General features: G+C 38.3%; 1 protein-coding gene across 2 annotated transcripts in view; it reads right to left on the bottom strand.

Annotated features, from left to right (window-relative positions):
• Positions 1 to 10,615: 10,615 nt before the first annotated feature.
• LOC124711441 (sepiapterin reductase) overlaps positions 10,616 to 16,896 on the bottom strand; it is a 183,983-nt gene continuing 177,702 nt past the window's right edge. The window contains exon 4 of one of the 2 annotated variants that reach the window (XR_007005481.1): positions 10,616 to 11,676. The gene's annotated coding sequence lies outside the window, so the exon portion shown is untranslated. Of the gene's footprint in view, positions 11,677 to 11,773; positions 12,182 to 16,896 lie in introns of those variants that run through there. The other variant, XR_007005482.1, reaches the window with a different exon arrangement.

Below are 16,896 nucleotides of genomic sequence, written 5' to 3' on the forward strand. Positions count from 1 at the left end.
TAGATCAGCGCTGACCAGGGCCTGTAGCCGTCTCCAGAGCTGGGAAGATTTGTCATTGCCTAGTTGCTTGACGTGGAGCACTTGCCGTATTGCTGCCTCAGGTGAGCGTGCAAGCCGACGTAGAACATTCCTTTTGGCTAGAGTGTACCAGGTAGATGAGTCCGGGGTGTCGACCAGGTCAGCAGTCAAGTCCTCCTGGTCATGCAGGTGGGTGATGAGGCACAAAAATCTGGTTGACTCATCAAGTTTGTAATGGTCGAACACTTCATCCACAATTTTGAACCTGGTTGTTGCTCTGTCGGGATTAAACAGCGGCAGCGTCGGTAAGCATTGTAGAATGTTCGGAAGAACAGGTTGAGTTGAGATCGTCGGGGCACTGCCTGAATCGAGCTGTTGTTGCTGTAGTATTCCAGGAGAGTGTGCCTCCAGGGGATGTAGAAATGATGGCTGTTTGGGTGGCAGTGTGAAGGTGACACATTGTGGTTGAGTGCGATCCGTCGCGACGCGGAAGGCCAACACGGGTGACGCACCGTAAAGTGTCAATTGCGGTTGTGGAAGCTCAACATGTTCCAGGTGTGTTTGGATTGATGCATCATGGAATACTGATGCGGATGAGGCACCAAGATGTGCTGAGAATGGTAGCAGAAGCTCGACTGGAGCTGGTGCGTGGGCGACAGGTGAGAAAAAGTTCAAAATTTTTGAACACGTGTTAGTCCATGGAAAGCTCGACGTATGATCAGAGCCGGGGCCACCTGTGTTGCAGGGAGGCTGTGGAGGTGTGGGCTGCCCAGAATCACAGTGTGGGAATGGAATCAGGGTAGTCGCAAATCGATGTGGCCCAATTTCTTAATGTGAATAGTTCTGTTGTTTTTCAGATGTGGCAACAGTTTGTAGATACCTAAACTGTATCCTGATGAGCAGGGCTGTCGATTTGTGACTTCAGAAAGAGAGGTCCATTATTTGACTGTAGGGGCACAACGGTACCACCTTAATACTGCACGGCAACTGACATCTGACCCAGCAGCATCCACTGGACATGTTGTATTGAGGCTTCAGCAGAGTGGCCTTTCTTGTTGGAGACCTGCTGCATGTGTACCTCTGACGCATCTTCACAGAAGGGAACATCTAGACTGGAGTCATCAGCATGCCAACCAGATAGTCGAATAGTAAGCCAATGTTCTTTCCACAGATGAGTCCCAGTTTGGTCTGGAGATTGATTCTTGATGGATTCGCATTTGGAGGTAATATGGAACTCGATTTTGGAAACCAAACACTGTGGAAAGAGACTGATATTGAGGAGGATCCCTAAGTGTATGGGCAGGGTTTATGTTAACCACCTTTCACGAAATTGTACGGGTGAATCGGTAGGGTTTAACCTCTATCACAAATCACGATGAACTCTTGGGATCTCACGCACAATTGTTACGAGGTGCTGTGGGCTCAGACATCATATTGGTGGATGATAATGCTCAAACTTGTAGAGCACAGTTGGTTGATGTTTTCTTGGAAACAGAAGGTATTGCACCCATGGCATGGCCTGCTTGCTCTCATGATTTTAATCCCATAGAGAATATTTGGTATGCATAGGGAGATGGGCTGCATCGCATCAGCTACCGCCAACCACTCTCTAAGGTTGGTGAGCAGCTCTGCAGTAGGAATGGGCGTTATTGCCTCAACATGAGATTGACGACATCATTTTCAGCACACCCTGCCATTGTCATGCTTGTATTGATGCCAGAAATGGTCCCATCCCATACTGAGCACATTAACCAGTCGTCAGAATGTGTGTGCAAATCCGTTAAGGACATGTTTATCTACCGTTAGGCATGCTGCAGTTGTTTGTACTCTACATGCTTTACATTGTTTCTACTTTACTATCACCTGTGTAGACTGTTTGGTGGCAAAATAAATACAACCTTGCAGAATTTGCTGCTTTAATTTTATACACCAGTGTACTTGTATCATCCAGAGGGCTTTGACAATGGTACAGGATGCGTATGTAAATTACTGAAGAGCAAGCCTCAAAATGCTGGTATGAATGTCTTATTAAATTTCTTAATGAATGCAGTTTATGGATAGCTGTTCACATCCACATATGTTCTGTGGTGAAAACCTTTTACTGCTGTTTTATTTTGGTGATGGATTGGCCATAGGCTCTAATGATGCAACAACTAATTTTATTGAACAATTGGATATACATTTTCAGATCACTGTAGAAATGATTGATTCCTTCTTGGGGTTACAAATCAAGAAATTTGACAACTGTGATCAAATTAATCAGTCTGTGTATGAAGAGAATTTTACGGACATATGGTATGACTGATGCAAAACCATTGTCTTTACCCATTGAATCAGGATGGAAACTGGGTAAACACCTCCTTTTAATAATACTAAACTATATCAAGAAGTGGTTGGAAGTCTGATGTATTTAACACAAGATACAAGACCAGATTTATCATATACTGTTAATGTTGTATCAAGAGTTCAAGACTCACCAACACAGGCACATTTTGCATTGTCAAAGCAAATATTCAGGTACTGTAAATCAATGATTACAGCTGACATTATGTTTGAAAAGAATACTGAAGCTTATAGTGATGCTGATCATGGTGGGGACAGAAGGACAAGATGATGAACAAGTGGCACCCTACTCAAGTTCCATAGAGGGCCAGTTGTGTGGAAAAGTGAATTACAGTAGTGTGTTGCTCTTTGTTCAATGGAGGCAGAATATATGGCTGCAAGCAAAGCTTGATAATCACTTGTGTGGTTAGATCAACTTCTGAAGGATATTGCAGGTTGGTGAGGCCTCAGTTCCTATTTTATAAATAGGTAACCAAAGTACTATCAGATTTATTAATGGATCAGGATGATATGATGTATTGAAACACAGAGAAAAGGTATCATTACATTCATCAACTAGTTAAAGCGAAGAAGGGTGAATTACACACCAACCAATAAACAGGCAGCAGACATTCTGACAAAAGGATTGCCATTTACAAACTCACACATTACGAAGGAATTTGTTAGTACAATGTGTATTTCATCATGTACATAAATACATTGCAGCGAGGTGTGAAAGTATTAGTGTTTCCTATGTTTTTATGCATATGTGTATTAATAATCTTTAAAGTTGTCTCTTATAGGGCATCACAGTTTTGTTCTTTGGTTTTTCAGTTGTGTGTAATGGCTGTCTGTGATGTAAAGGGTATTTTTGTTATTCACTTATGGTATTGTGGTAGTGTCGTAAGTTTTTGGGTTTTTTGAATGAATGTTTTGTTTCAAAACATCATTTGGTAATTTGTGAACAGTATCTCATAAACCATTGTTTGAGAAATTCCTGATAAAATTTTTGTGCGAGCAAGTATTACTTGCTTTTGTACATTGAGAACTGGCCTCTGTCATAAACAAATAAATAATTTTCTTTCAGAGGTTATTTTATTTTTGCTCATCACCTTATTACTCCTGGATCATAGTTCCCTAGAAGTTCACATAGAAACACGAATTTGAAGCTAAAAAATTCATATAGTAATATATTTTGTTTGGCATGGTATCCAAGATTTAACACATTTCATTTAAATTTTGTAAGTTAATAAATTTATCAGAAATTAAAAAACCAAAAGAAGGGAGAAGAAAGAAAGATAAGGTAAATGTAGAAGGATGAAGAATCCACTACCATTTATAGCTAAGGGGTGGTACCTTGTGATAACTTTCAGCCTGCCACCCCGAGGTGCAATCTCCATTTTAGTACTATGCACAGACAACTTCCTCTGTTTTGTGGCATCTCTTGTTACACTACAGCATGTAACAGTTAATAACAGTATTTGTTTCTCAGCAATCTCCAGTGCTGCAATGGCTTTAAAATAATTTGGAAGTATCTGCTCCACAAAAATTTGCTGCAACTTGCTGAGTTCTTGACAGTGTAGCTAATGATTTGATGTGCCAAGAGAACTTTCAAGAAATTAATGTTGACATGTTGTTTCTCTTTCAGAACTATATTTCATAATATGGTTACAGAATTGCAACAAAATTTGCTTACAAAAACTGTCAGAAAACTGAGACCCTGATGGCTGATTTGATACTGCTTATTTATTAACGATCACAGGTTACATCGTCCTTTATTACAAAGAGGAAATTTATGGACTGACATTACAGAACTATATGTTAATTCATTACTCTCAAACTGCAACAAAGTTTTACATGACTTTTAGCTTTTAGTATTGAAATTTGTAAAATCAGTTCATTTATAAAGTTGCTTTTATCATTTAATTGGAGAATGTTCCTAACATGCACACACATTCTTTTCATAAATACTAACAAAAAGCCAGCTTCAATTCTTGTGAAAGGTATTCTGGAAACACAAAATGAGACTTGTTTATGTTTTACATTTAAGTATCAATAAGTAGCAGTCAAACTAGAGCAGAGATGCAATGAAATTAATGACAGTACAATGAACTGAGCTTTAAAATAATGAGGAAAATGAAATACAAATGTTACAAAATTTATATAAGCCTGTAAATATGGCTGCCTGATATTTGAGGTCAATATATTTTGTCATGTTTATTCTAAAGATCATAATTATATTGGTATGTTCCACTTTGAAATAATAGAATCGCCACACTCCAAAAGGATGGTGTAACCATATCTTTGAAATCATTAGAGTTGCCATTGTGAAACCTAACAACTCAAGGATGTGCAACTTGGCTTCCTTTACCTCATCCCTTGCCAATCACTATTGTGATGTCGGGCACTGGCAGGATAGTTGACACAGTTCACTACTTGTGAGTGTTTGCAAGGCAATTAATAGGCTATTTTATATTAACTTGTCTAATTTTGTGGTGAACATTATAGATGTTTGATGAGGTTTCGGGGTTGCAACTGGATCATGTTGACTTCTTGCTACAGTATTTCAGCTGGCGATTTTCCAGCCATCTTCAGGTGAGTGTCTGCCACTGGAGACTGCAAGTTCCCGGCGTCGGCTTTATAGCTAAAATTGGTGTGAAAACACATGCATATTGGTGGCCATCACAGAAGCATTCTCTATTGAAATCTGTACCCTCTACAAATATTGTTCTGTCTGTGGCATGCAGGTGCATGCAAAAGGTGAAACTACTTGTCCGCTCTGTCGGAATGTGCATTCGCATCACTAAAAGCCAGACATCAGATGTCACCAGACATGTCATTATGAATGAACTGTCTTCTCTCGGAAGAAATTAGAGAGATCACTGGATCTCAGTCCTTGTCCAGTTGAAAGCTGCCATCATGATTTATAAGATTTTCTGCTAGATGTATTTCCACAGATTTTTTAATTACTGAATCCCAAATGGGGCCAAGATTTTTGTGGCAAAAAGTCCATAGAGTGGCTTGTGGTAATACAATGCTCAGCTATCGCCAACTTACTGGGCTGTGATAGGTGAGTGTGGCACTCATGTTCAATGCACCTTTGATGTCTGTCCATATCATCTGACCCATGTAAGCTCTGCCACACTAGCAAGGAATTTTGTAGATCCCGGCCTACTGCAGACCCAAATCATCTTTTACTGATCTGAGAAGGGGGAAGGGCACTAATCTGTGCTGGTGGCCAGAAGATTAACTTGATGTTTCTTTAGGATCCTGCCTACTTTAGATGAAAGGTTGCCAATGTATGGAAGGAATACCCTCAACTTTAACAACTCCTTATCCTCTTGATGTTGTGGATGGTCATGTTTCTTCCTTCTTTGCACTGTTCTATTCTGATGAGGAGAGTAACCATTATCTTTTAACACCAAACTGCAGATGCTCTAGCTCCTTTGTAAGGCTGTCTCCATCTGAAACAACATGAGTCCAGTGTACCAACATTCTACAACATTCTACACTTTCAGGTAAAGATCTGTATGTGTGGGCTTACAGCAGACAGAATGCCCTAATGAGCCATCTACTCTCCCAGTAACCAGGATGTCCAAAAAGACACACAGCAACCATCCTTCTCTGTTTCCATCATAAACTGGATGTTCTTGTGGATTGCATTCAGATGTCACAAGAAAAGTGACTGGGCCACACTGCAAAAGTGTCATCTACAAATTGCCAGAAGACTCTCAATTTAAGTTCTGCTGAATCGAGTGCCATCACCTTTCACAAACCACTGGCATCCTCAGAATGTTTGTGCACCAGGCTCATGTTTTGGATGGAGTTGTCAGCTGTAAATGGTGGACTAACTTTGTCATAATCTGAACTGGTATAGCTTGTGCCAATATTAATTGAACAATACTAGATTGATCCTTACCTAATTACACTTTTAAAGTGGCATTCATTCAATGATAATCAGACACAACTTATTCTACTACTTACTTATATTTCCATACTAAGCACAACTACCTTGCTACAATGGCAGGGCCTGACTATGTCTGTAAATGATCTTGCTTCACCATCAGTGTCAATATGTTAGTTTAGTTAGGTATTTTTGTTTGTGATCTGTACTGTCTTTAATATTTGTATTCCCTGCTTAGTTCATTTAGTGTGAGATCTACTGTTCCTTTTATTGCAGTTCACTGTCCTGATTAGCACAGAGCTATTAATAAATAGTCTCTCATCATATGGTCATGCTGCCACATATGCCTGTAATGCCTACAGTACAGCAGTACAGCACTGTGTGTTCTGTGGAACCTATTGCCCCCCCAGAAGCATATAACCTCCCAACAGATTCACATGACATAGGATAACCGCAATGTTGAGCAAGGAAGTGAAACATCTTCAGCTCAGGCAACATGCTTCATTCTCATTGCTCCTGTACATTGAAGACGGATGAGTATAATCTACATACCTTAACAGTTACCTTCCAGTCCACCTCACAAATGTTCATCTGCCAGTACTGTAACTGACAGTTTTTCTCTACTGGTTCTCCAATGATTTTTCTGACCCTTCCATTTGTACCCTTCTTCAGCTGTTAGGTCACACCTTGATATCAAATAGCTGTCTGCACATCATGGCACAGTGGTTAGCATCACTGCCGCTTTATATAAGGTCACAGCTTTGAGTCCTATCTGGATCAAAGATTTTCTTCACTCAGGGTCTGGATGTTTGTGTTGTCTTAATAATTTCATCTTACCTTCATCAATGCACATGTTGCCAATTTTGTGTCAGATATAAAGACTTACACCAGGCAACTGAGCAATCCCAGATGGGGTCTCATGGTCAATAATGCATATGATCATTTCATTTCATCTAACAATTGTAGTGATAAGGGATGTTCCCAGCACCACACAGCGATGTAGTGCCAAACAGGTCTCTCAATTCAAACAGAAAGCTCCTCAGACCTCACCTTCCACCAATCTTCCTCATTTTGAGAGCATCTCTACATGTCTTGGCTCTAGCTTCAAAACAAATAGTTGACTCAGGAAATGAAATGTCACGTGATGTGGGCCTCCCAACAAGTAGACCCGATTGCCTGGTGCAAGTCTTGAGGTGATGCCACTTAGGCGACTTGCACGTCAATAAGGATGAAATAATGATGATGAAGATGACACAAACAGCCAGTCCCTGAATAGAGTAAATCTCCAACCCAACCAGGAATCAAACTTGGGCCCCCTGGCATGGCAAGATGGCGTGCTATCCACTATAGTGCACACATAGGTATGTCTCAAATAACTGAAGATCATTTGTGGTTTCTTGTGTTTATTCATGATAGTTTGTTTGCCATTTTCTTCACCTAATTGGTTGGCAGTTGAATGTGTTCATTAAGTGCTAGCATTACTCCCCTCATTTCATTTAGCTAGAGCACCTTCAAGAATGTTTTTCCATGAACACGTGAACACAACACTGTTTTCTCAGAATAAAAGTGCACACAGAATTATTTGTAGACTAGATCTTTATGTATTTTTTCATAATAAGATCACTCTGATCTCCATGGACCTGTCTTTCTTAGTAAGCACAGTACATGTGTCTCAGTTGACAAGTTTCAAGTCATTGGAAACAATTGATCTGTCTGCATGATTTAATTTCTTGGTGGACAAGCCTAATTGTCAATCTTTGCACTGGCTGAGGCATTTTATTTTGTTCTAATATACAAATATGAAGAGCTCTCATATTTTACTATAATCAGTGTTGTTCTATTTTGATGGTGTTGGTGTGTCACCTGTAGAAGTTCTTTTGCAACTGCTGCTATTGTGCTTATGGGAATTTCTCCACTTTAGCTGTTGCTGCTTTTATCAAGCTGTTCACTACTCTATTTTAGTCAGATGATTGGCACACTGGATGCCACCAACACAGAATGCACATACATGTTTTGATGTATGTGTTGTGGATGGTTGTCAGTTGTTCATCCATTAATTCAGATTTGCTTACTTAATGTACTGTTTGTTTCCCATCCAGTGAACAGTCTTGTCCAACCACCTTCTCCTTAAGCTTCTCCATCCCGAGTACACCCATCACCTCAAATATGGCCCACTGAAGTAGTCAACCATTTAGCATGCCTCACTACAGTGGAGCAAAATATCTGGTGATACAAATGTCATCTATGTACTCATATTGGGTCTCTAGACAGAACATCTCAATATCTGGACACAATATTTTGGATGGAGACCCGATATGAATACAACGAATTATTACGCCGGGAAAGTTTACAGAGCCACAGATGTCATCTAGATAGCTCGTTGTGTCCAGATAACTTTGTGCTGTTTATGAATGCTGGAGAGAAAGCATTGAAACCTAAGAGATGATGCTGGAGCAGGAGTAGCATTAGTTGTGTCCCTTGTGCTATCACCCTGCATGAGCTTCAAATCCTGGTTGAGGATGATTTGTACTTCTGTCTAGAAATATTAGCTTGTGAATTTACATATTTTTCATCCTCAAAATTTCCACTACTATTGGATTTTGTGATGGTGTTTGCTCTTAAAACAAAATGGACTGTGTTGTGCTGTTTGACTAGGGCAGGGGACCCAAACTACAGCCCATGGGCTAACACTAGCCCATGAACACCATCAATATGGTCCATGGTACACGGTAACAGGCCAGACATGCAAGTTATCCAGCCCATCATAATTTTGTTTATTACAGTCAAACCTTGCTTATCAAGCACCTCCCATAACGAGTGATTCACACACTGAATAGAAGAAAATGTAAGAAACTGACTCAATGAGTGATGTTTCACATAAAGAATTTGCTTACTTTTTTTTTAGTAACATCTCAAAAACCACTTTCTCACCTTGATCAGTCCCTTTGGCTTCTATAAATGAACACTAAGTCATGTGTTCTGTTATAAACTACCACTCTGTAAAGCAGAAGTTCTGACAATGCTGTAGTCAGTCTGATGTACTAATAGTTTTTATCACTTGTACCACTTATCAGGCTTCTGTGACAATGCTGCAAATTTCTGCATTGATGTTGCAAGATCTTTTCTTCTCCAGTGCATGGCAACTCTTTTGGTTGCAGTACTTGTTTACAAATTCCAAATCTGATTTGTTGTTATTAACTAGCATGAATTCATTAAAGATGCCCATAAGGCAGTAGCTATGCATGCTATGAATTTGATTAATGATAATGCTGTCTCTTTTGCAATAAATTTTGAAGCACATGCATAAACAAATATCTTTATATAACTTTCTTCTAAAATGGCATGTACTGTACTATAAATGAAATTATAATACTGTATTATAAATCTGTTTAAGCACCTATTTTTTGGAATGGAACACACTGACCTATTCTACATGGATTCCCATGGAAATAAGTGTTTCACTTAACAACTGTCAATTACAAATAAGATTCAGGAATAAATCTTGCTCATTATGCAAACTATCGCTGTACATTGTAAAAATTTACAATGCAGGTAAGTCATACAAGATATTTACAATAATCAGTTGTTTTTATTTTATGACCAAGTAAGGTACTCATTACGTAACATATATAAAGAACCTGAACTTTTTATTTGTAATTATGTACTGAACTAACATACATAGGCAATTCACAAAATGAAATTAAGTGTTCTAATTATGATTAATGAGAGTCATTGTAACTTCCCATTTATAAGTGTTTGCAGTTTTGGATCATTAATTAGTGGAAATTATCAGCAGTGACTTCAAATGCTCATTAGTTAGTTTAGATCTGCCAAAATTTTTTGTATAATCCATTTTGGAGTTTTTTCACATAGGTAAGTAGTGCTGAAAGTGGAAAAAAGCCATGAACAAACTTGTGCAACTGATCAAACTGTGTAACAATTCCAGTAATGATGAATTTAAATATTTATCTTTACAAAAATTGCTAGATTGCAAATCAATCATTTTCATTTGAAGTTCTGGCACAATAGTTTCTATATCAGTGTTAAAAGGATTTTGAAAAATGCTGATATCATTTACAGCTCAAAGTTAATTTTTAAAGCACACAAACATCAAACATTCAGTTGTGGAACCTGCTGGAAATGGAGTCTATAACTGTTGATTGACTGTCTGAAATGTGTTAAAATGTGTGAAATATTTTTAGTTCAGCTGAGACTGAAACAAAACAATTTTTGTTGAAAGGACTTAATAGGAGTGTACAAATCAGGCAGTAGATGGTTTTTTCCCTTGTATTTTAAATTTAAAGTCTTTCACATGTTTGGTTAAACCCGTATAAAATGATAACTTTTCATAACTACTCATTGTTTTGTAACTCAGCCAGAAGACAGTTCCTTTCATTCAAGAAAACTTTGATTGTTGTTCAGAGCTCAAAAAATTGTGTCAGATATTTTCCACAGCCAAGCCAGCACATGGAGGTATAACATGGTAAGTAATTTCTTTCTTTTTTATCAATCTCTTTAATAAACTTGCAGAACTGATGATGCTTAACAGCATGTTATCTTATATAGTTAATAACTGACATTATTGGCTTTAAAACTTCTGACATATCCAAGCATTTTCTGCACGAAGATTGTTGATGAGATGCAATATACAATTAATGGCTTTGATTCATTGTCATTTCCTACCGCCGTTGACATGAGAGGAATGACACTTATTTTTTCCACACATTTTTGCACCATCAGTTTTGTACAACTCAAGTTTTTTGCACTGAAGTTGGAAAACACTCCTTTAATAGTCTTTTCTCATGTAGCCAGGCATTGAATGCTATGAACATAAAGAGGCTCCTCTTCATATACTTCATAATTTTTTATTTCCCCTGCAATTATTAAATTAAAATTAACACCTGTGGATAGTCAGAAACATCTGTTGACCATCCAAAGCCAAAGAGAACCACTCTAAGTGTGCAGTTTCTTCAGACAATTCAATTAATACATTTTCAGTAATATAATTTACTCTTCAGGTCAGTGTTCATTGATGACCTGGCACTCTTAAATAAATTAACTTTTTCTGGGCACATTTCTTTAACTACAGCAGTCATGTAATCCTTTATTAATTCACCATCAGTAAATGGTTTTCCACATTTTGCTATTAAGTAACCCACATGGAAACTAGTGCACATTACTGAGATTTCAAACCCATTTCTATGGTGCATACATACCTCATCCTTGGCTTCCGGTAAATTTTGAAGAACTCTGAGAATGTTTAGTCTCACTTTGAGAACTGATATCATTTCGTTGCAAATTATACACAGTGCCTTGTTACTTGACTCAATCATGAAATATTGATGTCCCCATTGCCCTATAAAATTTCTGCACTCACTATCTGTCTTCATTTCTTTTTTATACTTCCATAAATCTGCACAATATGGATGTAACTGGAAATCAAAACAATGCCAATTAACAGCACTAAGAGCAAGGGTTCCAACTAAATAACTGCACTAGATTTATCTTTAAGACAATTTTAATTAAATTAAATACACACTGTTAAACACACTGCAGCTTCACTAAGAAACTTATCACATAACACACTAGTCCCACTCTATTTTGTTTTCCTCACTGTTGAATACACTGTATATTCATTAAGAAACTGTAGTCTGAAAACATAGTAGTCCCATTATACTTTGCTTTTCACATCACACTTGTTGCCACTACCCACAAGACAGTGATGTACTATTGCACTTAACTTCTCTACTCTCCACAAAAGTCACTTCTATACGTTCATCATTGTCAGCAGTAGTCATTACAATACATAAAGCTCAGCACATGGCAGTGGCGGTGAAATGACCTGGACACTAATTGTCCGTAAGTGTCACCAGCAACTGCAGAGTGGAGTCCACCCCCCGCTCCCTGTACCATGAACACCTCAATCACTGTCCATCCCTGAAACAAAAATCTGCACTTAATGGAGCACTACAGTATGTTGATATCATGAATTACAGTCTGTCCAACTCTCCTTGGCTCATGCTAGCAGTGACTGCATGGAATGAAAAGGCAACCACTATTGCTGCTGTGTGGCAAGGAATGTTGTGGCTGGAAGATGTCCCACAGTGCTGATACCATATGCAGCTCACGCTATGTCATAACAACTTGTTGCAATTTTAATGATCCACAGAAGCAACAAGGTTTCATGAAAGCATGTTACAATGATGCTCATGAGTGGTATTTATTTGTAGCAATATTTACAAAATGCAATTAAGGGCACCACTCAAGGTCAAACAATATGCAGTTCATTCTGTAATGGCTACTACGGAGCAACCCAGTGTCATTTCTTAATTAATGGCAGCAGTGGTAAGTTTTATGAAAACTTATGAATTGTTCTGAGGAGTTCCATGCTGTGCTAGAGTATCAGGCCTCAAGAAAATATAGCTATGTATTGACCCCAGTAGGCCAGCATGGCTATTAGGCTAAAATGTTTGGAGATCCCTGGTTTGGGGTATACTCTTGATATCTAACTGCACTCCAGTTTCTTGTGACCTTTGCTACCATATTTCTATAGCTCTATTTCTGGTCTCCCTATAATATTTAGTTGGGTAGGCAACATCACAGCACTTAAAACTGATGTATGTTGACTATGTAATACTTGATAGCAAGAATCTGAAATCTCACAAATACCCTAATTTTATCTTGAAGGAGATACTTGGTAATAGGGTAGTCTTTCTTCCACCGCCACTTAAGGTGTAGGCTGTGTCTTGTCAACCCCCATATCCTAAAAGCAGAAACTGGCACATCATCAGTGTGAGCCCCACCCAAAGTCAGCTACAGTCTTATTCAACTTTCCTGGTAGCTTTATTCATCCTGGCTTGATCATGCCACTGCAGAACTTGACAAGTAATAGCTTTACCTTTCCCCTTCTTTCAAATTTTGTTTCCAGCAATTTCACACTCTCATTAATTAATTGAAAAGCTAATAATATGTCAACAGCAATTCTAAGCAGAGCCAAACATGAGCAATATTAGTAATACTATACTTTGGGGACTGTTGTCATGTAATAAACATGCTCAGTGTTTTCCATCTGCCTGAAGTAGACACTGTAATTGATGAGAACGTTTAAAATCATTCTGTCTCTTATAATTTATATATTTTTGCTACCATCATTGTTGATTAATGTAATTAAAATCACAAAAAATCTAGTTGTAATCAGTATTCATGGTACATAATTTCAAACTAATGTAATTTAAAAAAAGAAAAAACAAGAACAGAATCCAATTAAAATAGATGTTTAACTATGAAATTACAAAACATATCCTGTCTGCCAGATTCAATTTTGAAAATATTGTTTTATTAAAATGAAGTGCATTTTTATTAAAGCTAGGAAATTTGTTAGAAGAATTTACAAATAATCCACAAAAATGTAATATGTATTGTTATAATTGTGTATCTGACTATTTTTACTTTTAATGGGACTGATTTATAATGAATTTCATATATTATGTAATGTAATTTTATTTTACAATTTATTCAGTGTTATGTAATGTGCCATTAACTTTCAAAATACATTGCAATTCTATAAAATTCTGTTTTTAACAATCATGTCATTGTTGAAAAACCTGTACAAGGCCCATGTGGAGCCATTGTGATATGCACAGTCTTGCTTGAAGTATTGTTGACATGGCACCTGTGCCAGTCAGTTAACATGCAATCAATTCTAAATGGCATACACTGTGCCAACTTTGTACAGTTTTACTCTGAAATAATCAAAACTGAAGTAAAAAACATAGCTTTGAATGAATTACTGTGGGCATTACAACCCACTTGCTCAGTATTTGTACCTCCAGGACGTTGATTTATTCTTGCTTTCCATAGCGACTGCAGGAAGATCAAAATCAGCTCTTTGAAGATGAGAATACAGAATAAGTATTTGATCCCATCCAAAGAGCACCTCTTCTTTATTTGGAAACTTCTCAAACTTCAAAAGAGCCCCCACTTATCTCCTAGGTTCCTGTACCTAGCTGCTCCAGGTCACATCCAGTGCCATAATTTCCCTTCTTGGCCAGACTTGCCTGCTCCCCAACTATCAATATTTTGTCCTCTTCACTCAAATTTCTTGGTAGAATCTAAGTCTCCTCTATTACCTGGCAAAGTGATACAATAGTTGTGACTCCATACCCTGATACTAGCTTTTCCTGCATTTGTTGGCGTACAACCATCCCATGACTGCTACTTAGCAGCCAGATATTTCTCTTCCCACTGAACTTAGTTCCAACCTGTCTTTTACATTCTTATTCACTGTGTATCACACCCTACTTTTATTTTACAGCTGAATGAAACTCCCCTTCAACAGAGAAGACACCATATCTGTTCAATACCTCAACATTAACAAGAATCTTGAAACTACGCCCTCCCCTTCATCTTTTCCCATGAATATTCGCTGCCTGAAAAAAAGTGAAATACCCAGAAGCCATGGTCAGACGTAAATGCGACTTCGTCTACATACGCATCATCAATGACAGGTATGTAGATCATTAGAGTCTCAGTTCTTTGTCATTACTTTGTTTATGTTCAGTGTTGTTATTGGGCCTGGTAGGGTATATAAGGAATATAAACAACAACATATGTTGAGTGACAACTGAAGAACACAAGTATGCCACATACTTCTGTAAGACAATGTTATCAGCACCTGACAGTGAAAGGGATCTCATCAAGGGTCACAATTGGCCAGCTCATCAAAATTTGCAATATGCACATTTGGGGAGCATTTAGATGTGCCAGTGGCCCAATATTGGACTGCATGGGAATGAGAGGGCAGGGATACCCATCATCAGGGTCTTAGTCAATCCCTTTGACTGTATTTTGTACCACACACATCGTAATCCCTTCATGTCTTGGCCTGCCATCTGAGAACAAGTAATGGAGTCCCTGCAACATTCTGTCAACCTGCACCATTGGACAGGTACTAGCAGCAGCTGACTGAGGAATTATCATCCCATGTGTATGTTGCCATTAACACCACAAAACAAACTGCTGTATTTGTAGTGTTGCCATGACTGGGAAGCACAGACTGCTGACGAATGGCACTGCACCATGTTCAGCAATGAACTGCAGTTCTGCACTACCCACATGACCATCATAAACAACTATGGCAGTGGCCTGAGGGGACATACTGCTCTTCCAGTTTTTTGGAAAGGCACAGCAGTGTTATCTATGAGTTGTGATGCGGGGAGCTATTGCATGTGCCTTCAGGTCAATGCCAGCAGTGATCAAGAGAATTCCACTGCAACAACATGTCATAGACATCCTACATCCTCACGTGACGATAACGTAGTGTCATTTTTCGCCAGGACAGTGCTGGTCCACACATGGTACATGTCTCTATGAACTATGTGATGTCAAGGTATTCCTGTGGCCAGATCCACAGATTTGTCCCAAGTATAGGATGTGAGGGGACCAGCTCGATGTCACCTCCAAACTAGTGCCAGTATACAGGACATCAAGGAGAAGTTCCAACAGCTGTGGGTCAGCTTGCATGAGGAGAGGGTACAACTTTATGATCTCCTTCCCAATGTAATCAGTGTGTGTATCCAGGTCAGAGAGAGTGCATCATCATACTTATAATTGCCAAGTTCTTCATAAATTTGACTCAATTTTGTAATCACTGAAATAGCATCACATACACTCTCAAACCATGAAGTTTCATTTTCTTTAATCCTCACTTTTCAGGCACTTCACTTTTTTTTGTCAGACACTGTATGTATGGTGGGCAATACATGCAGGATGTTCATACCGATTTCACCACACACAAACATCTTCACAATGCAAACTGTGCAGTGCAACTTGAATTTTATCACTGGTTCAGTACCAATTATCAAGTGCTTACATTAATTCTATGATTGATGAAATATCTGAGTTGGAATTAATACCATATGTAACAATCACATATGATTGCAGTAATACCTACTTGGCAGGAAAATATCCATGTCTGTTTCTCTATCAATATATGGAGCAACACAGTCTGCAATATGTTCATAGATCCTGTTAGTTTAGAGCACAAAATAAAATGGAACTTTTAGTTTTTTTTTTAAGCATAATAGTTTAACAAGTAGAGCATCACAGAACATAATGTACTCCCAGCATCATGGAGCCACTCTACATTCTACCAAATATGTGGCTCACATTCTCAAAAGGAAATGTACGGATTCAACTAGACAGGCACTGCAAGAGCATTCTCTGTTTACAACTGTAAATTTTTAGAATTTACACATTTTTAAATTGTTTCACATACTACAATGGTTCCTAAGCTGACTTACGTTGTTCATCAAATCAGCATTAGTAATTTAATAAAACTCAACTCTATTGTAAATTTTTAGAGAACCCATTGATCTTCATAAACAGCTGTGTTGATAATTTTCAATTTCCTTGATCTGTACCAAAGATAGACAGTGATGCATGGTACCAAGTGGGAGTGTAACTATTTACTACTGCTACAACTACTGTTGCTGTTGCCACTGCCGCTGCTGCTGCTGCTGCTGCTGCTGCTACTGCGGATGAAGTGCTCTTCATTTTTCCATCCATAGCTGTCTTCAGCTATTTTTGTTATTACTGCATGTTTTATAATGTCATCTGCACATCCCCCATTTGGTCATCACAGTCTTTCCTTA

The sequence above is a fragment of the Schistocerca piceifrons genome, chromosome 8 (assembly GCF_021461385.2).
Source record: "Schistocerca piceifrons isolate TAMUIC-IGC-003096 chromosome 8, iqSchPice1.1, whole genome shotgun sequence".
Classification (NCBI taxonomy): Eukaryota; Metazoa; Arthropoda; class Insecta; order Orthoptera; family Acrididae; genus Schistocerca; species Schistocerca piceifrons.